At 39.8% G+C, this 22024-nt stretch overlaps 1 long non-coding RNA gene across 1 annotated transcript in view; it reads right to left on the bottom strand.

Annotated features, from left to right (window-relative positions):
• LOC125322029 overlaps nt 1–20935 on the bottom strand; it is a 76921-nt gene extending 55986 nt beyond the window's left edge. Inside the window, exon 1 of the long non-coding RNA XR_007201814.1 lies at nt 20408–20935. This is a non-coding gene — a long non-coding RNA (uncharacterized LOC125322029). The remainder of the gene's footprint in view (nt 1–20407) is intronic.
• Nucleotides 20936–22024: the final 1089 nt, after the last annotated feature.

Below are 22024 nucleotides of genomic sequence, written 5' to 3'. Positions count from 1 at the left end.
ATATTTTAAATTGTGCTGTCTGTTATGAACATTGTAAAAAAACTTCTCATCCATCTGGACTTGATCTGGCTTAAGGATAATTCCTGGGGTTTTGCTTAACAGCAAGACACTCCTTATAGCATTGTGATGATCCTTTAAATGGGAATATCTGAACACTAGCAAGAAAACCATTTCTTGAGGGCCTCCAAGGGAGATCTAACTGTGCCTCCCATGGTCTTCTACCGGCTGCTCTTTGCACAGTTACCATATTCTTTTTGAGGGCAGAGAGAAGGACAAATAATGAGAATTCTGGTAGAGATAGATCTAGCAAAGGTTATTATTAATAGATCATGTGCAATGACTAAGGAGAAGGAGTTTCAGGGATATGTTGGTTCTTCATCCAGCTTTGCTTTTAATAAAATAACTGGGCCTGCAACCTAACATGTTAAGTCTTTCAGCCCTATTTACTATTGAAAACTTCAGTCAGGCAAAGAATACTATAACTACGGATGCTATAGGCAACATTAAGATACAAAGCTTGGCAGAAAACTTGTCACAGTTGTGTACCAAACAGAAATGGCACATGTCAGGAACACACACAGCATCTCAGCTTCTGAGAAGCAATTACTCCCACCTACATATCTGGTTTTAAAGTCCAGTCACTTAGAATGATCTGCTTGTAAAACTTCTGAATGAGAAAAAGGAAGGAAAAGAGAGATAAGCTTGGATTACAACTTCATAGAGCGAAAAAGAATGAAGATCTTCAAAACCATCATCTTAATTTTGTAAAAATACATATTTATAAAGCTAATTAAGCAATGAGGCAGGCCAGGATTTTATGCTAGTATCTTGCCTTTGACTAACACAATTCCAATTTATCTCAAATTGCAGTTGTCTATGTCAAAAGATTAATTTAACTCTAGCATTGATGTAATAGATTGAGATGACCAAATCAAACTCATAATCAAAATACATAGTTATGTGTGCATGTTTAATGAGCAAGGACAGCTTAGTAACTAGTCTGAATAATAACTATTGCATCCTGCCTGCAGACAGCTCATTGTCTCTGAAGTATTGCAGATTTGAAATTTTCTGCTTTGTTCATCAGAATTCAGAATGGTTACCAAGTATCATCCAGGAATTACAGATACAGTCCATAAATGACAGGTCAATTAAGAAGGCAGCATGAATTCCCAAAAAGGTTGAAGAACAAGGGTTGCAGAGAATACATTACAAAGAAATTGCTGAAGTGACTTGATTTTTGAAACAGAAAATCAGAACAGAGGATGAGAAGTAGGAAAGTGCAGAAAAATGAAGATAGAGCTATAATACCCTCAGTGAATACTTACCTCCTACTGGAGCTGAAAACCTGTCAAATTCAGAAAATAAAAAACTTGAAAGCCATGAGAAAATATGTAAGTTGGTAGCAACATCTAAAACTTAAGCATCCTCTGATTTTGTGCAGGCAGAGAGGATTTATTAGGTTACTGTGGCAGTACTATAAAACACAGGACTGTGAAGAAGCTACAGAACAGATTGAAACAAATAGCACAGATGGATCTAGAAACCACTTGCCCGCAGATGACAGCTTCAGCAGAAGGTGGTACACACTGGCTGTGGAAATCAGCCACTGCCCTCCCACCACAGAGGTATGCATTGTTACTGTCACTTTTTTCATCCCTGGTACCAAAAGAGGCAAAATAATTCACTTACTGGGTTCAGACTGGACCAAAGAAAGAGATCTCCCACCTCAAATAATTTGAGCTGAGTGAAGTTTTTCTGGTAAATAATGTGTTCTGAAATATGCACTTTTGAGCAGACCAAAACATTGCATGAGTTTAACTAAATTCCAAGGAGTATTTTTGAAACAAGATAACTGGGGAGCAAAAAAAAAAAAAATAAAAAACCAAACCAACTTAAACCAACTTAAATAAAAATGTTTATTTAAAAATTATTGTTTTGAATCAAGTGCTATGATTGTCAATTTTGTGTTTAGAAATCAGATTTTTAGTTTTGTTGCTGAGGTCAAATAATATTATTGAAAAATAGGATAAATAACATTAACCAAAGAATTTTACTACACAGCAAAATACTTGGTTTCTAATCAAACAATATATTTGGACTTGTTTTGTTAATTCAGCCTTACCTTTTTTTGCACTTGCCACCTAAACTTAGTTGTGAAATACAGTGATTTAAAATAACTATAAAAAATCCAACTGGAATGAACTTCAGAGTCATAGCTCTTGTGTTGCCCTGAGGGAGAAAAGGCAACTGCCCCTGGGAAAAATCTAGAAGCAGGATTAAGGAACCTGCTTCTGTACCTGTTCAGAGCTGAGGTACAGGATAACTCTTGGTGTACCGCTTTGCTCTTTGCACCTTCACTAGCCTGATAAAGGAACCAGTGTCTTCAGAGATGACAAAGTTCTGCTTCTGGCTTGTACAGCAAGTGAGTAACTTACCCGATACACAGGGAGGACACTTGCTGTGCGTTGTCCGACATGTAAGTAGGATTAAACAAAATAAAAAGCTGTTTTGACTTCTCTGTCCTGTAGCATTGAGAGTAGTCCAAAGTCACAGACTGAGATTGGTAAAAATCCATGGACAGAGGCTGGGCTGCCTCAGAACTACAGGTTTGACATTTTTCACTTTTCTGTCTATAAAATGGAAATAAAACCAATTGAATTTTATTGAAGTAAATATGCAGTATTGATTTCAAGGCATTCAAGGGCACTATAATAACCACTTAAGGTACTATAATAACAACAGGCTCTATAATAACCATATGAAAAAATATAAAGGTACCAAGTTGGCCAGAGTAGGCCTTTTCTGCTAAATGAAAGAAAAGGAATTATTTTAACATGGGCATAACTAATGCACTGTTGAATTATTAACCTGCATGATTGTGCCAAAATGATTAGTTCATTATTAGGGTTTCCATCTTTGCAAAACTGTATAAAATATTTCAATAAAATAATTTTGTACTTTCAATCTAACTTATTAAAGAATAGGTAATAACAGTAGTTATGCAGTAATGAAAGAATAATCAGGTATGCTCACAAAATCTAGAAAAGAGGAACAAGAAATGTTCCAGGTGTGACATTCTTATCACAATCACAATTTCCCAAGGAACAGAACAGTAAGACCCTGATTGAAAATGTTTTCAAACCTATATTGCAAGTATCTCTACCAGCCTCAATTACACCATCCATACACAATAATACTGTTCGATTAATGTATCCCGGGCTCTTACTTAGGAATATAAAGTTTAACCAAATAACCATATTTCTAGCAAAAGGCAGACCAAGAATGGTATATTGTTGCAATAAATAAAAATAATAACAGGATCAAAACATCCAAGCCAATGCAACACCTTTGAGATGGTTTAATTAAACTGGATCAAACTGGGATTAATTTGTTCCTATTCATCAGCTCAGGTAGGAACTCTGAAGAAAGAAAATATGTGAGATATATGTGTTTTATTTAATGTGAAATTATTTATTTAATATGTGTTTTATTTAATGTGAAAATGGCAATAGATGCTCTAGGGATCACCAGAGTGGTAAAACAACTTCTTAATTACTTCAGTAGTCTTGTTTCACCATTGCTTGGAGAAACACCCTGCCAATAGCCCCTTGGCTATTGTCTCAGCAAAACACCTGTCCCACATGGCAGTGACAGAACCGCACTGAGATATCAACCCTTGGAGTTTCATGCATCCCTCTGAAACACCCCACAGCGGCTGCTGTCAAAGAGAAGATGTCAGTTTAAGGTGAGAACACCTTTTTGAATAATAGCACAGACCAGGAAGATTCTTAGGGAGAAGAAAAAAAGAAATAAAGGAATTATCATCCCACCTTCCTGACAGCTAATTCCTGAAGGAGTGTTGGTGAAGAAAAGGTATCCAGATGTTTCACTAACTGGCACCCAACTGTAATGACATACGTAAGATCATTTATCTGGTGTCACAGATGCTGTGGCTGTTTCCCTAAGTATTCATTGCATGTACGGAACCAGGACAAGTGTGGTGACAACAGACCTGCCACTGGAACAATGGGGCTTCTGGAAGGGAGAGGAGTCCAGGACTCAGCTGAGCAACAAGAAGATCCCATGAAGCTCAGATACAGGCTGAGAGGAGAACGGATTGAGAACAGCCCTGCTGAGAAGAACCTGGAGATGCTGGTTGACAAGAAGATCAACATGACCCAGCAAAGCCAATGCATCCTGGGCTCCATCCAAAGCAATGTGGCCAGCAGGGCAAGGGAAGTGACTCTCTCCCTACTCCACTCTTGTGAGAACCCATCTGGACTGCTGCATCCAGGTCTGGGATCCCCAGCATAAGAAAGAAGTGTACCTGGAGTGACTTCAGAGGAGGGCCATGAAGATGATCAGAAGGTACAGCACCTCTCTTACAAGGACTGACAGAGAGAGACTGGGTTTTCCAGCCTGGAGAAGAGAAGGATCCAGAGAAAACTTATAGCATCTTCCAGTGCCTAAAGGGGCCTGCAAGAGAGCTGGAGAGGGACTTTTTACTAGGACAAGTGGGAAAAAATTCTTTACTGTGATGGTGGTGAGGCCCTGGCACAGGTTGCCCAGAGAAGCTGTGGACGCCCCATCCCTGAAAGTGTTCAAGGCCAGGTTGGATGGGGTTCTGAGCAACCTGAACTAGTGAGCAACCTGAGCAACCTGAGAAACTCTGAGCAACCTGAGCATCTTCCTGACCATGGCATTTCTCCAGGCCTAAGGAGTCAAGATTAGTGAAACAGATGCAGGGTGAGCAGGGACCCTTGCGGAATGAGAAAATACCAGGTTGCATGGCTGCAACTTCCAGATCATTTCAGGGGGTCAAAAAGTCCTTATTCCAATCAAAATATTATTTCCAGAGTGAGAACAGCACCCCAGGGGCAGATCCCATATCTGGGGCAGCAGTGTGTGCCCTAGGACCTCTCTGCCCACTTGTGATGTACTGTCACAGTGAAGTAGATTGACTTCAGTTTTAAGAACAACATGGAATTTCAGAAATGAGTCAATAAAAACTTAGTATAGACTTGAGGATTTGAGCACAGCAGCAGTAGCACTTAGGTACAGCTATCTTGCAGATGAAAGGGAGATGTCAATAGACTTAGCCAGAGTAAATCCCACTTAACAAGATACATTACGCTCTCTGCTAGACTGCAGACAAAAGCAAACATACATCTGACCTAAAAGATCCTTTCCAATCTCAAAAGTTCATCCTCTGGGACTCAGCATGGCACACTCAAAGGACTAGAAGTGCTGAATGAAATATTTCTGAGATTCAGTTCTGTGATAGACTCTTGACACAGATTTAATATCCCCATTTTATAAAAAGAGCAATTTTCACAACCATGCCATCTTTGATCTCACAGTTATGATCTTTAAGGATCTCCAAAATGCCTTCCAGAATGTCACCAGAAAACAGGGATTCAACAGAGATACTGATTGCATGGCACAGTATAATTTCCTTTCCCTTCCACTAACTGTTCCATGTTCCACAGACTATAAATTATTTTTTCTTTCTTTCCCTTAGCAAGGTAACTGCCCTATCAACTGTCTCTACTCCACACATACTAATGATGTTTTCTTTCTGAGATGGATTGCTTGGTATATAACTGAGCAATTGCTTTCATTTTCTGCTCAGCTTTGAAGTCTGCATACTTTGTTTCATACCTGAGGAAGGCTGTTGTGCCTGAAAAGAAGTCTTTAGGTAAAAGATTCATGTGCACATGCACACAAATGGTTCTACCTGCTCTCTTTAAAAAACTGTTGCTCAAAAAACCACAGCTACATCTGCTTTATAAATATTTCTAAAGTTGGCAGGTTAGGAGAATACAGTAAATAAAGCACAGTAAGTTAAGTAAGATATGAGACATGATGAGACCCTATTAAACTAAACAGGAAAATGGATCAACATGTAGTTGTGGAATCGTAAATAATCAATATGGAGAACACTAAACATGGATGCTCCACCTGTTGATTCAGGAAAGAAAGGATCTTCTCTAGGCTCTGTGTCACATCAGACAACATTTTGTGGTTGTCTTGGAAGCCTGGTGGCAATCTAAAAGGCACTCAATGCTAAGAAAATGCAATCGGATGTAGGAAACTTGTATGTGGGGAAGGGCTCCATCAGGTTCCTCCTTGCTGGGACTCAGAAAAAGAGCCAAAGTATCTCTGAAATATTCTAAATAAATGCTTCCTGGGGACAAAGTGCCCAAGACAGGAGTGAGTACTCTCAAACTGAGAATACCAGCCCACTTCTCAATGACAAAGACAGCCATGATGTAAAGGATTGGTGCTCCCAGTAGGACCTGGATGTTAGGCTACACATTCCCCTCTTTGCTGACCTAATAGGATCAAAAAATGATGAAAACAAGTGAGACAATAAAAATAAATTCAGAAAATTACATTGTCTCCTAGAATGCAGACAAAAGCAAACATACTTAAAAATTCTTTCTAATATCAAAAGTTCCCTTGGAACTCAGAGCTTGTAAGATCTTTGCATTTATTTTTTAGGAACACTGATACTTATTTTTCCTCTTACTAATTGTTTCAGCTAATCAGTAATAAAAAATGATTCCCTATAACTTCATTCACAAGACTAATGCCTTTCACAACAACCATGATGAACTTTTGCTATATTTTTGATCTTTCAAAACAAGTGAACATTTGCAAATATAACACAAATGGAAAATAAAAGAATGATATATAATAATCCCATAAATCTTTTTTCGATGGACAGTATCCTTTCATACATAGACATGTTACAGTTTACTACATGAAAAATATCAAACATCTCATAATACACTATGACATGGTTATGATAAAATAAAGCTTTGAGCCAACCTTGATATTTCCAGAATTCAAAACATCAGAATTACCAGTGGAATACACTTCCCATTTTAACTTTTTTACATGTTTTAAATCCATCCTTTTCTGCAAGTATTATTTTTGCTGTGCCATTTTTTTTTTTATCCTTCAGGAGTTATTCACAGAAAGTGAACACCAGAAGCTGTGTATGTGTTAAATTACAATTTATGAATGCAGGAAGCCAGATTTTACATTACCTGGCCAGCACAGTCAAATGGGAAACTTGAAAGCTTTTAGCACTGTGTTTTGATATCAGAAAAATATTTATTTTTAAAGAGAGCAGTTACTTATGGACATTATTTACTTTTTTAAAAGAATCCTTTGAAAACCATAGACTCAAAAAAAAATTACATCCCATGACTATAACCTATTCTTCCTTTGGATTAGTAAAAAAAATTTATACTGCATATAAAGCGATTTTAAAAAAATTATATTACTATGGTTTTTGTACCTCTAAAGAGAGTCAGTGGAGGGACTAATTAGCAGAATTATTGACCATCCCATCAGAGAATAATTAAGGAGAACAAGAAAATGGTAGAAAAGATCTTGTACTGGTCAGAATCAATCTACCAATGCTTTGAGAAGGGGCTATTTACAAACAAAGAACTAAATAGAGCTTTGGTAATCAATGGCTATTAATCTGTATTCCAAAACATCTTTGGCTCATGGACTCCATGTCGCGGGTTGGGTTTGTAACCGGGTGGAAACACCAATTTAGTGTAGTGGTTTGGTCCAAAATACTCATTACTGTTTATCTTCTGTGAGATAAGAATTAGGAGAAATGCAAAGCAGGCACCAACCTTGAAAGAATATAAAGAAGTTTATTAACAGACCTAAAAGAAGGAAAAAAATTATACCACCTTCAGAACTCTCCTCCTCCCCCCACCTTCCTCCCTTCTCCCACTGACAATGTAAAAAGACAACCCTTAAGATGTTCAGTCTGTTTACCACTTCCATAATAACCTTGTTCAGTCCATTTAGAAAGAGAAGTCTCTTCTTGCTCATGCTATGAAAACATTATCACAACGAGACAGCCGCCCACTTCCAAATATTGTTCAGTCCATTTAGGAAGAGGAGTCTCTCTGCTCGCGATGTGAGTCCCTTCCCCCGACTTGCAGCTTTTCCCGCAACTGCTTTCGAGGGTCCGCTCTTGAAGTTTTTTGGGGTACAATTTTAAGGTTGAGCCGTTCAGAAACAAAAACAGAGGCCCTTCTCCTTCCCTGGGAGCAAAGGGTCTTCATCATCTTCATCGTTAGGACTATCTCTGGGAGCATCTCTAGGAACTGAGGTTTCTCCTTTCCCGTTTGGAGCAAAAGTCCTCATCTGGTCCATCTCTCCCTGTCCAAACTTCTCATGAAGTTACAGCTGCATCAGCATCTGCCTATCTCAGCGCAGGTGCTTTTGCTTACGAGTTGAACACTCCACCCCCCATATCTTCATGAAATTACAACGGGATACTCTGATATATCATAGCTTCACAACAGAATTTCAGCTTTAAGCATCTCCTCTCTCTCTTCCCTGAGGTTTTCAGCTCTTCACAGCAATAAAAGGGTTAATCTCACCTCGGCCTTGCAGCTTTGCAGCTGGAATGTTGAATTTTTCTTATCGCAGTGGAGAAGGGGGAGAGCCGAGCCGCTCCGGCTGCCCACGGCAAGGCAGTGGGGGGGGTTCCATGGCTGGAACAGGTCCATGGCTCCAGGATGGCCGTGGCCCGGCCCGGCCTGGCCCAAGCAGGGCCTGGGCCGGGCCCGCTGGCCCCCACACGGGCCCCGCAGTCACCTGTCCCAACGCTGGAAACGAGAGAGAGCTTGGAGGGGGAGTTTGCCTATTCTTAAATGTGGATCACAGAGGTGGTCACAACTTTAAGTGGCTTAGAGAATTGTCCATATTCAAACTGGCCAGCTGATAGGCTCTATCAGGTCCCAGAGGAAACTGTAAGCACCCCTTAGCAAGGACATCCCTTCCGGGACTATGCTTGCTAACTAACCTATGACACTCCATCAGAAAAAAAAAATTAAGTTATTACCTTTCATCCTCACCACTCATGGTGTAAATAAAAAGCCAGTCATTTATTGATTTGAGTGTAATATTAACTTGCAGTGAAGCAAAGCCTTGACTCTGCTGCTGCCTCAGTGTTACAGCCAGGGACCAAAAGGAGGGTTTGCATGACACCTGCCTGTCCTCTGTGTCACCTGAGAGCAGTTTGCCACAAGGCAAAGCAGTGCTTGAAGTTTAGGAGATAACTACAAATATCACAATTTGTAATAGAGTGTTATTCCTTGAAAAAAAACCCAAACAACAGCCCACTGAATTCAGTTCTAAAGCTCATTAAGAAGCTTTATCAAGGGATTTCTGTGCCCTGAAATGATCCTAAAATTTTAGGAGCATCTGGGAAATCAGTTGGAAGTACAAGTTATTTAAACATCAAGGCACAATCAGAAGTGACTGCAAGTCTGCTCACCAGCACATGCCTACTTCCCTGTGTCAGGTCATCCACGCAAAATTACAAAGTGTGTAACTTATTTGTTATCTGCCACACATTTTACCCCACTGATTCATCTACTTATCATTCATTACATGAAGGAATCAAACTGAGGGGAATAATCTCTTTACTTAGCACGCTAGGTGTCAGCTGAAAAAAACCCTTGTCTGTCCATCCATTAGTAGTGTAGGAGTGAGATGCATAATTGATCTGCCTTTTCTTTCACATTGTTGAAACATAGAAAATAACCCTGCCGCCATCAACACACTACTCAACTTCTCAGATTTTAATGACAGACACTGATGCAGCTGTCATCTTTCTTGCTCATGGTGGCCTAAAGGAAGCTTGAATTGGAAAGCAAAATGAGTTGTCCAAAGCTCAGGGTGGCACAAACAGGAAGGCTGGTCACGCCCGTGCAAACCAAGATGCATAATCTTGGCACTCCACCACCAAAAACACTGGATAATTGATACAACAGGCTCACTGCTCATAAACTGAATGTAACACTCTTGCTTTCTGCTGACAGCTCTGTGAAAAAAAAAACTTCCTCACTGGGGAGGGATCAGACTCAGTTGAATGTATTCTTTAATTTCTCACAAGAAAATCAAACACCTCCTTCATCTCCTGGTTTAGTGGGTGCCCACGTAGGGCATGGGTACAGGAGAGAAGAGGAACAGCTCTGGAAAGTGGTTCACCATCTGTACACCAGCAGCTCCACTATGCAGGGCCAGACAAATGTGCTGGCTGAGCAGATTTTAATGCCCAGAGTTCTGCTTTCCACCTTGCTGGTATTCACTGCCTCCCTAGCACAGAGAGAGAGCAGGAGACTGTGCCAAACCATGCTTGGACGTTAAAGTGATTGCACAGGCACACAACTGGGTTTTAACATCAAGCTGCCACCACTAACACACCCCCAACCTTACAGTCCAAAAGGGAAGGGATTCAGTGTAACATCAGCAGATGCTGTCAGCCCTTTCAGAGAAAACCCTTTGTAGTGTCACTCATCTTCAATAAAAGAACCCTGTGCTTCCAGAATAGGGTGAAATATGAACACTATAACATCAAGACCTTGTCTGCTACTGAGGGTGCAAGGACAGGATCTCAGTTACCGTTTGTAAAACTGCTAAACCCTCAAAGTTTGCTTCTTTTTTCCAGAAGCAAAAGCTTAAACACATAGATCATTATCTGGTCTCAGAAGCAGACATCTTAGCACTCTCTTTTAAACCTATTTTCCCTCCCCAAGAGCTTTTCTAGGACTGGGAGACAAACAAAGGAATATCCATACCATGCTTTTATTTCCACCTTGTCTCTGACCCTGCAAACTGTGGGAAAAATCTTGGACACGCACTGCCACCCTTCCCTAAAGCATAGATGAAAACTGCTTCACTTCCTTGGCATTACGCAGGACGAAATGACCTCACATACACCTTGATCCCTCAGAATGCTGTTTGGCTCTGACTGCAACAAGAAGGAACGCAGAATTTGTGCCCACTTTTGCCACAGTTTGTAAGTATTCATCTAACATGTGAGAACAATTGACACAAATCTAGGGAGGTGGTAAGGTGGCACAGCTCTTTGGGGCACTGTAAGGGAGATATGGCTGCCTAGACCCAGAAACAATTGTTTAACTTCATTAAAATAAAAGGAAAAGATGTAGTTGCAGCAGCACTTGTCCAGCCACACAAGATGTATCAGACCCACAACATTACAGTAACTTTTAGCACAAAGGAACATGTTTTTCTAATATGTGTGTGCATACACATATATATGCTTGCCTGTGTGCATATATATATACACACGCAGACACACAAATGTATACATAGGCTTGAGGCCAGACAATAAACAAAAGGGGTAAGCAGTGTTCATATATGAAGGAAAAAACCTGACCAGATTTAAGAAAAATTTGCTGGAGTGATGGGAAGATAAAAATGAATGGCTCACCCATACTATATAATGTGAGGGAAGAGTCTTGATGTTTTACCTGTTACAGCATCCTGATTACTTCTAACTGCCTGCCACAATAAGAAGGTTATTTTTGCAGTTGCCCTGCTCTGTTGTATGCCAGGGAATGAGCTATGCAGCCTCACCCCCGCAGCCCTTTGGCATGTTACGCTACGAGCCTTCCCCTGGTTCTTGAAATGTGTCAAGGAAACACATTCCAGCTTCTGGGATGCCCAGATTCATCTGGGACTGCTGACACCCTGATGGGTTTGTTTGAAACTCTAATTAATTTAAATCTATTGTTTTGAAGAAAATAGGGGGCCCTGGTGCCTGTTAGGCTTCATTTTGAGATGCTTAAAAATGCAAAACAAGTTAATCTCAGTGAAGCAAAGGGTTTACGCTGAAATAGTTACAGACAAAGAAAAAAAAGGCAGGGAAGTACAAATTACTAGGCTATCCTTAACTCCTGTCTGCTACCAAGGCTTAGAGAGCTGTGGTATGCTGAAGGCAGTCAAGACTGGCGCCACAGAGGCATCTGTGAGATACAGACCTCCATATCAGACTGGAATCAGGCTAAAGGGAACTTTTCTCCAACATCATCTGAATATGACCAGAATATCAACACAAAATAATTTTCAAGCACATTCCCCTTATTATTTAATTTTATGAAAGTGTAATACCAATTGTGATGAGCCTGTGAATATGCAAAGAGAAATATTTTTCAGGCCTGTCTGAGGGTTCACAAAAACTTGACATACTGATTTCTCATGCTACAATGGAGAGAGAACTGAGCTGAAATCTGCCTGATTTTCTTTGTCCCAGGCACCATAACTTTCATTGTTGTATTTTTTGTAACCTGATTACAATTTATAAATATGTCAGAGAAACCACTATCATTAAGATGCTGTGTTTCTACGAAGACCACACACTTTAAAATAAACCAACAGTACATATTACTAAGTTGGCACATGGTATCTCCACTTTCCAATGCAACATTGCAAGCTGGAGCCCACCATACTTAGCACTTATCTGTTTAATTTGAATCAGATTAATGAATTTGAAACATTTGAGGTTTAAAGTGGTAACTCATTAAAATAAAATTAAGAGATAGATGAGCTTTATCTCAGATGAGAAAAATCCCACTGGAAATCGAAACAAACTATTCCTTTATCTTCCAATTACAATGTGCAGAACAAATAAGTTGTAGCTTATTTTAAGCTGAAAGGTTGTATTTCACATCTCAAAAAGCTGGAATTCAATATTTGAGTTTCAAAAGAGAAAAGAAAAAAGGAACAGAGAAATTTCATACTAAAGGGGCCTGCTTTTTTAATATAAGTTGACTCAAATCTGAATTTCACCTTAAGGGGCAAAAAGGAAATAAGCATTAACCAAAATTTGTCTTCACCCATTAAAGAGAATCATAGTCAACATGTACCTACACTGTGAATCCAGAATATACAGTTAATCATAGTCTATACCCTGGGGAGAACTTAGAAAGCCATTTCTTTCTCACTTAGAATAGTTGCTACCCGAACTACTAAAAACTTAAAGAGCTACAAACTTGGAATTACTGATAATGCTACTGGAAACCTCCAAGGCCCACCATTTTATATATAGAGGAAAAAGGAAATAAAAAAAGCATTACCAGCAAAAAAACCCCCATCCTACTGACAGGGAGACCTAGTAGCAAGAATATAGAGGAAATGAATATTTAAAGAAAGGAAAAATTGGAGAAGCAGCTAAGTCATGTGAGCAATGTACGGCAATTTAAAAACTCAGCGAAATCTCAACAGGCAAAATAATTAAGAACAATAAGATGGAATTTTTAATAAGAAATGCCTGACCAAGGATTAAATAGATTTCAAGGTAGAGAGAGATATGATGAATAACACCAGAGAAACTTTAAAATGTTCACTAGATATTTACATTCTATAAAGAGAATTATAAAATGAGAATGAATCTATTTTATATAATACAAAACATTGTAAAATAGTTTAAAAAGGCCACATCTGCCAAGATTAAGCATGGGTATAAGTAATCAACAAGTCTGGGCAACTTACTTGCAGTCCCACAATGCCTAAAATTGCTTAGCTGAAGGGTTCTCCAATTCATTACCATTTATAAATTATTTATATTATAATCAATCATGGAAAACTGGAACACTTCCAAGAGATGGGAGTACTGCCAAGAAAAAGAAAATTCTGGGGCTGGAAAACCCTGCAACATTCAGTGTCAAAAACACATCTCAGTTTGTTGAAGATCAACTCAGAAATGTTGATCACTGTGGAAAAATTATCTGACAGTCTGCAGATTTTTATTCTGTAACAATTTCTAGCATGAATAAAAAAACAATGGAAAAGCTAACAACACGGGCTAAAGGATGCTCTCAGCATGAACGTGTCTAGATGTTGGTTTGGTTTTTTTCTGAGCCGTGTTCCTTACTGCATCTCCTTAGGCTGGGAGTCTTTGCAGTCAAATCCTGCTGCTAGGTGGCAGGTCCCTCTGACCTCTGGTTTTGTGGAAACGGCTCCTAGAGTTTTCAAAGGCCTTTGACATTTTTGTGCCAATGGGCTCAAGAATGCAGTCATCTATGCAAACAAACCATCACCAGGAGGATGAAAGCAAGATTCAGCCCATGGAGATCAAATGAGTGTTTGCAGAGTCTTGTGATATCTCTGAGAACGAATGAAAAATATGAAAATTAATTACAAGCACAGCTTCACAGCTGAGACCTTGAACATGGCATTTCATCTGGAGCTAATGTTTATGAGTAGTTACACTCTCCCTACCTTGGCAAAAGGCTATAGATTCACAATTAATAATTCTGCTGCTATTAATCTTTAGATGAAGTGGAACAGAGCCATTAAACAGAGACAGCCTTTTACAAGGAGATGCATGCGGATGAGAACAGAATCCTTTCAGTGGATGAAAGGGGAAAATCGGCAAGAAATGTTTTTAAAGGGTTGTTACAAAAATGATCCTATTCTGGTCACAAATAAACACTTGAGTCTCCCCCAAAAGTCTCTCTGAATCAGCTGCAGCATAGCCAAGACTGTTCCAGACTGCACCCTTCTGAAGCCATGCCTGCTTTCAGTTAGATCAGAGCTCACTGTCACAATTTCAGTTGTCCCCATCAGCAGCTCAAGCTCTATCCTCTGGCATTTGTACGAGCAGCTCATGAGCTGCAGCATTTTCCTGTTGCCACTTTTTGAGGCTGGGGGTATAGAGACAAGGGCAGTACTATATGTAGTCTGGAGCTAATCCAGCATCACAGTCCATCCGGGATCTTAGTTCTCCCCTTACACTGCTCTTGGTCCAGAGCTGAGGCAGCCTCAAGAAACTGTCTCAGTTCCCACTACCAAGGTGGTCAGTGAAGATCAATTTCCCAGAGACCACCTACCTAAATTATCTCCTTTTGCTATAATTTCCCATTGTTTGCTACTATCAAAAACAGAGGCATGAGGCCCTCACACACAATTTGCCCTGGAAGCCCTTGCAACAGTTAAGGGCGGACACAACCGTTAATCCAGGTTTGACACCTAAGGTCCTTGTGACAGCTCTTAAATCCAGTCTTTCCTGGTATGTTCTTTTTCTCACTTATAAAGTAACCCTCCTGAGCATCATCTTCATGAAGCTTCCTTCAGAGATGTAATGGGCTAGAAAGAACAAATTTTCTACTTTAACCCTAAGTATAACCCCCAGATTTTCAAGTCTCCTTAAAGCTTTCTGAGTCAATTTTACAGGTCCTATTAGAAACAAGTCTCTTGTGCAGTGTGAAGAGGAAGCAATTTTATCTACTTATTATCTTCACTGTTGCATGATGTGGGAAAAATACGCTGGCTTCTTTAAATGACAAATGAGTGAGAAAATAAACCTGGCAAGTGGCTAAGTTTAGCCATCCATAAACCTGTAATTTGGCTACATCTTTGGAACCATCTAAGTAAAACAAGAACCTAATCAGGTGACACACTCCTACAAAACTTAATGGGGAGCAACCAAGCACAAGTGAGTTCATTAAATGGTGCAATGGGAAATGAAGTTAAAAATATTTATCAATCACTTTCTGGAATATCTTGGAGTAATGGAAAACTTCCATGAGTTTGACAGGCATTAGGTTTCAAAAGGCAATTTATTACCTAGAAATGTGTGCTTTCACTGAAGAAATCACTTCTGCTTTTTAATGACTTCAGCATTAGGCACAGCATTTTGATATATTTACTACAGTGCCAAAGATAGGATCTCCAGATTCCTGACGCTTTAATAGCTTCCATGTTTCAGAGCCTAGAAAGTCCTAATATTCCCTGATAGTACTAGGAGAAAATCTTTTAACATCATGTGTAAAATAACTTAGTCATTCCCCAGTGAACATCACAAGTTATCCAAGAAATATCTAATGAGAAAATGATTGAGTAACCTACATCAAGACCAGTAGCAAATGAAATTTTCGTTTTGATTGATTTTGCCGGGTAATACAAATGAGCCTTTAGTCTATGATAGGAATGTTTTATTGACTCCCCCCCTCTTGAGGCAGCTTGACAGGAGTTAGAGAACAATGTAACTGTGGCTATAGCATTGTCATCTCTTCAGAGGCAGCCTATCTCTTTGTGTTCATGCCTTATCTGTGTTGCCTGAGCTGTAACCATTTCTCACTGCTATGGTTAATTTGATAATAGTTGGTAAGGACTACAATATGCCTGTACAGAGGATTCAAGTAAATCATCCTTCCCAATCCTTCCACGAATGGATTATAACACTTCAACAAGCTGGTTTTCCACACTTTAACAGAAGGGCTTTGTTTCCTCCTGTTTCAAAAAACTTGTGAGCTGAAATGAGTGCTTCTACTTTCACGTACTTATTCCTTAGCATGCACTGGTAGGCAGTTAGTAGTTATTAGGCTGCATCCTGCAACTTAGAACTTTAAAAAGACATCTGCACAGGACTAATACAAGAGTAAGGGTGTATAATTTCTCGTCTCATTTGTTAAGATATAATAGAATATTATTATGAAGATTGATAGAGATTATCCCCAGTTTAATTGTTAAAATCAAATTATCATTGCACACTGAGGCATAAAATACAAGGTGTATCAAGTCAGGAAGTATGTGCACATTTTGCAAGGCCAGAGAAATCACATTATCTGGGGAGAAGCAATTGGTTATTTTTACTGACTGACGTTCTAATAAGATTCAACTTTCACCTGTGTACAGTCACATAATGACCATAAATTTTTTAATTCCTATCCTGACTGGACTCTATTAGTCAAAGTAATAGTGGAAGACAATTAGAAGAGCAAAAGCAAGTTGGAAACAGCAGAAAGCTGATCAGTAAATCATAGATCAGTTCTCTGAGGAAAACTGGGTAAACACAGTTAATTTCTAGTATATGTTCCTGACATCTGCACGTAAATCATCCTAATAGAAGAGAACAAAAGGGAAAATAACTGCTGCTAAGGACTCAAAATTCAGACTGTGCATGTTTTGTGGTATTTTAGTTTGCTCTAGTTTGCATCTGTGGACAAAACACACACTAATTGCTGGAGAGCATCTTCCAGCTAGGTTTCAGCTGACAGGAGTTCAGTTTCAGCTGTCACACCACTTGGCAAGGGGAAGCAAAGCCTGGCAGGGAGGGATGATAAAGTCATTCACCTCAAAGAGGTGATCAGGAACACCTGATCCAAACAAATGTGGATGTTCAATGTGTTGCTATACAGGGACACAACATAGAGTGTAGCAGAACAAGGATAATGGTGCACTTAGCCATCCATGTGCTTCATGGCCATGATTTCTGCAATGATGGTGACAGTAGTATCTGCCCTGCATGCTTTATCTTTGCTTCCAGTCTGCTGGCACATGGGCATTAGCACCGCACAGCCTTGCTCTTCTGAGAAAGGGGAGCAGGGGGTGCTAGAGACGCACCAAGTTCTCACTTCTTCTTTCTGCCTTTCTATCAAATGCCCACGCTGGATTTGTGTCCAAAAAAGGCACAGCACAGCTGCTGGTTGGGAGAACAAGCCGAGCTCTTGAAGGGAACTGCCATCTGCAAGGAAGTCCCATACTTGAAGGGCACAGGAAAGAAAATTAACCGGCTTCTACTTTCTGCAGAAGTGAGCTGAGATTCCTCCTCTTGCTAAGAACCTTTGTCTTCCTGGGCTCCACAAACCCCAGCCAGCCCAGCAAAATGCCCACCAGAACAGCATCATGATGCTCTGTAGTGCTGTAGCCTGGGAGAGAGGCAGGAGTGTCACTGTCACAGCAGATTGCAGTAGCAATCTGGGGACATCGCTGGGGGCACTCAGTCTTCCCCAAGCAAGACTTAGACAGCTCCTGAGAAAAAACCAAAAAGACCTGGCTTCTGTTGAGCAAGGCGATTTTCTTACATTTATCTAAGCTGTGTTACAAACCACCTGAGCCAGTGAATACAGCTGATGTCTGCAGAGCACTTTCTCTAAAGCATTTAAGTAACCCAGCAGGTAGCCACAAATCACAGGGAAGTAAAATTTAATGCAGAATCATTCAAAATCCATTATCGGTTTTTCTTGCTGTGCATACCTTCATCTGAGGAGGAAGTGAGAGGAGGGCTTAAAAGCCATTTTATTAAAGATGAGTGCCTTTTTATGTTTACCTTTCTCTCTGGGCTTTCTTCTTGCTCATAAGACACCACAGTCACACAAAACTTATCTGGCCTTCTTACACAGTTCAGCCTGGAGTAGCATACACATACATACACCTGGAATAGAATTCCCTGGATTTACACTCTGATGAACCTACCTCCTCCTCCTTTTAAAGACTCTGTGAGTCTGGAGTAACTGAGGTGTCTACCTTGGTTTTAGCTATAACATCCTTCTTTTGAGATAGAGGCTAAAGAAGTCAAGGAACAGCAATCTTTCAGGGTGGGCAGTGGACTCTGGGTAAATGACAGCCTATGTAGAGAAAAAAATAAAGATGCAGTAAACAGAAAATAGATACCAAAAAGATATGTATCCCAAGCACCACTGTTATACTTCCCAATTTTGATCACACTGGTTATGATGGTTTCCATCAGCAATACATCTTGTAAATAGCTAAACACATTGGCAAATTTCCATGTGAACAAAATACAACCATCTCTTCAGCATAGCCACCTGGTTGAAAATGGCAGCTATGGTTGAAAATAGCATAGCTATTATTCAGCTGCCTACAATGAGCAGACTTATACTGGGCACTGCAGCTAATGCTGTTTTTTCATAATTTAAAAGGTACTACCTCACCAATTTGCCACATAAGGTTACAGTTCACCAATCTTGATGCATATATTAAAGCTGTAACTGATCATTTACTGAATAAAATTAATGAAATTACTTTCACACCAAGCCTGACACTGCTTTAGGTTTAAAACCCAATGTGAAACCCCATATATGAACTCTTTATACATTCATTTTACTGTTGTATATGATTAAAAAAAATTATCTCTGAAGGCTTTTGGAAAGAAGAATTTTCAGAATTGATTACAGTTCTCATGAAAGGGTCTGTGGCAATCAATCTGGAGTCTGAAAGTCCTTCCCCCACCTTTCTTCCAAAAATTAGGTGCAGTGTAGGCACCAGCTCCCTATGCACAGCCTTCACAATATTCTTTCCCAGGATCTTTGCCCATCAACTGGAATACCACATCTAGGCATGGGAAAATAGCTGGCTTAATCTCCCTGCACATTCCTGCCCTCTTTGCTTGTAAAGGAAAAAGGTTATAAATAGTGATGGGGAGTATGTCAGATGGACACCTGTGGGGCTAAGATCTCAGATTATTTCACAGATTGCCAAAGAGCTGCCTAAAATATCCCTTCTGTCCTCCATTTCTTTTTCTGACTCATTCCCCCAGAAATTTACATGGAAGAAACAGTCTAGAAGAGCTCTGAATCTTTAGAAAAAAGAAGCAGCACCACATTTCCTTAAGTAGATCAATCTACAAATACAAGATTTTCCTCTCTGGTGGGGAAAGCATATGGGGAAAGCCACTTTTTTGGTTAAGGGCTGAAGGAAAAATAGCACTAATTATGCCATTCACAAATAGCATACTTGATGTATCACAATGGTGATGTTGCTAAGGACAAAGAATGTTCAGTGAAATCAGTATCTAGCACAGTTGATACTGTCCATGCACTTTAAAGCTAAAAGACTCTCCCTTTCAAGAGGGTGCTTTGCAGCTGTATTTCATCCATCTTCCCCAAAGCTCCTAAGAGCCTCCTAAGGGATCTCTGTAGCAACGTGATCTCAGTGGCCACACCAATGTGCCCCAGTACTCACCCTCCAGCATGGCTTAGGCTGAGGCTGGGAGCAGAGCACAAAGCAGCAATTTAGCTCTGCAAACTGGAAAAAAGGGGAGGTTGAATCAGTTCTTCAGGGCCATGAAGCACTTGGATCTGTCTAAGGAAATTTGCTGCAGAAAGCAGATTTCATAGGAGAGAGTCACATTCAGATGGGCATATTTCTCTGAACTGGAGAGCATCTGGCATACCATCAAGCTACACTGAAATTACTGATGAGCTAAACGGAAGTTTTAAGTAGCACATATGTGCCTTTTGGAAGGACCTGGAATGTGACAACTGAAGACAAGTCACAGGATGTTTAACTACTGCAGATCCAAAGCTGTCCAGACAGATGCTCAAACTGCAGCTAGAACCAGAAGAAAACAAAAAAACCTCAAGCACAGAAACTGTTCAAGTCAAAATGATGGATATGATGGAGAACTGGGCCTGCTAATGTAAAGACAGAAAAATAATGCATTGCAGACTAGAGCACTCAAAGGCGAGGAAGAGGCTGAGTAACTGAGCTTTTTGTCATTATGTTATACCAGTGCTTTAAATTTTGCCCATCTCTAAGACCAGATGGAGCTCTGCTTATCCACTACCACATGATTTTGCTTATGGTTACAAATATTGGACAATTTCATTTCAATAACTAAATCTGTATTGTGGTTTAACCTCAGCCAACAACCAGGCCTCACACAGCTGCTTGCTCACTCCCCCTCAGTTGGATGGGGAAGAGAAAGGGAAGAATAAAAGGTAAAAAGTAACAGATTGAGATAAAGACAGTTTAGTAGGTAAAGCAAAAGCCCTACAAACAAAGAAAGAAAACCAAGGAATTTGCTCACCTCTTTCCCTGGGCAGGCATTTGTTCAGCCATCTCCAGGAAGGCTGGTCTCCATCATGTATCAGGATGATGGATCAGATGGCTCAGGAAAACAAGCAGCAGCATCCCCACCTTCCTCCTTCCTCCCCCAGCTTTATATGCAGAGCATGATGCCATATGGTGTGGGACATCCCGGGGTCAGTTGCCCTGGCTCTGTCCCCTCACAGCTCCTTGTGCCCCGCAGTCCAGATGCTGTTGGGGTGGTGAGAAAAACAGAAAAGGCCTTGATGCTGTGCAAGTGCTTCTCAGCAATAATGAAAACCTCTCACAGTTATCAGCACAGATCCGAAACACAGAACCACAGGAGCTACCGGGAAGAAAATTAACTCTATCCCAGCCAAAATCAATACAGACTGCAGTCCCCTGAGTCTTTTACATAGAAGAACTGATGCTTATGCTACTTTATAGAAACAGAGAGATGACACAGCATTTGGGCAGCTCTGGAGTCCTTATTGATTCTGCAACTCTCTCACATCCTGAGGAACAAGTGTCTCTGGATTTCTTTACTCCATTGTTACAAAAACCTCTAGCATCTTTATTTTTTTCTGGCGTTTTTTACATTTACTTCTACTGCCTTGTAAAAAACAGCCACAAAACCAGATGGACTGTGATCCAGTACGCTACTGATTTAGGAAGAGTCTGGCTTGGAGGAAGGTCAGTGTACTACATGAGGTAATAAGAGAACCTGATATCAGTTTAAGATCAATAATAATAATAACAATAATAATAATAAAACACCACACTCAGATTAAAATAATTTGTAACTAGATGTAGCCATGCTAAACGCATGGAAAACAATTGAAAAAATGGTGCAGGTAATGTGTTCCAGGATATTGCCAAAGGAGTGAAAGAATATTTCCTCACTGCTTACATTATTTTAAATACAACACAATTATTAAAACAAAGTTTTGGATAGAAAGAATCTCTGTTTGTAACCTGTATTTGTATTTTCCCTCTATTAAGCAGACTAACTCAAAGTTGGCTCTTAATTTGAAGACATCCCTCCCTTGCTTTTGTTGATTTGTGTTCATTTTGCCAGTGGTTAATAACAGCTAAATAAATATAATAATTACTCCCTGCCTAATAGTTAATTTTGAGCCTGTCTCATTGAGTTTCCAGCTATTGGTTCTTGTTCTGTATTTCTCTGCTAAATTAGGAGCACTTTTGTATCCATTTGTTCTTCCCTTGAAACATTTGTATACAAATCAAGTAATTTCTCAGTCTGCTCTAGTATAAAGAACAACTTGATTTGCAAGTATCTCATTATACAGCTTTTTCTCTTCCTCTTTAGTAATTATTATTGCTTTCTTCAGACTCTACAGTTTTTTATATCCTTTTAGAAAGTATGAAATGGAAACCATTTCCAGGTTCTAACTTGTACTCACACATAAAATTACATTGATGCTTCCATATTCTTTCCCTATTCCAAGGTACATGCCACCTTTCCTGTCATTGCAGGGACTGTCACACTGATCCAATGCCTCCTCTAATCTCTTTTTCAGAGTCACAACTTTTGTTCCTCCCTATTTTATGTTGTTCTATATTTCTAGACACATTATTTGGTTTCTTCTCATATTAA

Source organism: Corvus hawaiiensis, chromosome 2 (genome assembly GCF_020740725.1).
Source record: "Corvus hawaiiensis isolate bCorHaw1 chromosome 2, bCorHaw1.pri.cur, whole genome shotgun sequence".
Lineage (NCBI taxonomy): Eukaryota > Metazoa > Chordata > Aves > Passeriformes > Corvidae > Corvus > Corvus hawaiiensis.
Note: the sequence above shows the minus strand (reverse complement) of the source record. Positions and strands in the feature narration are given on the sequence as shown.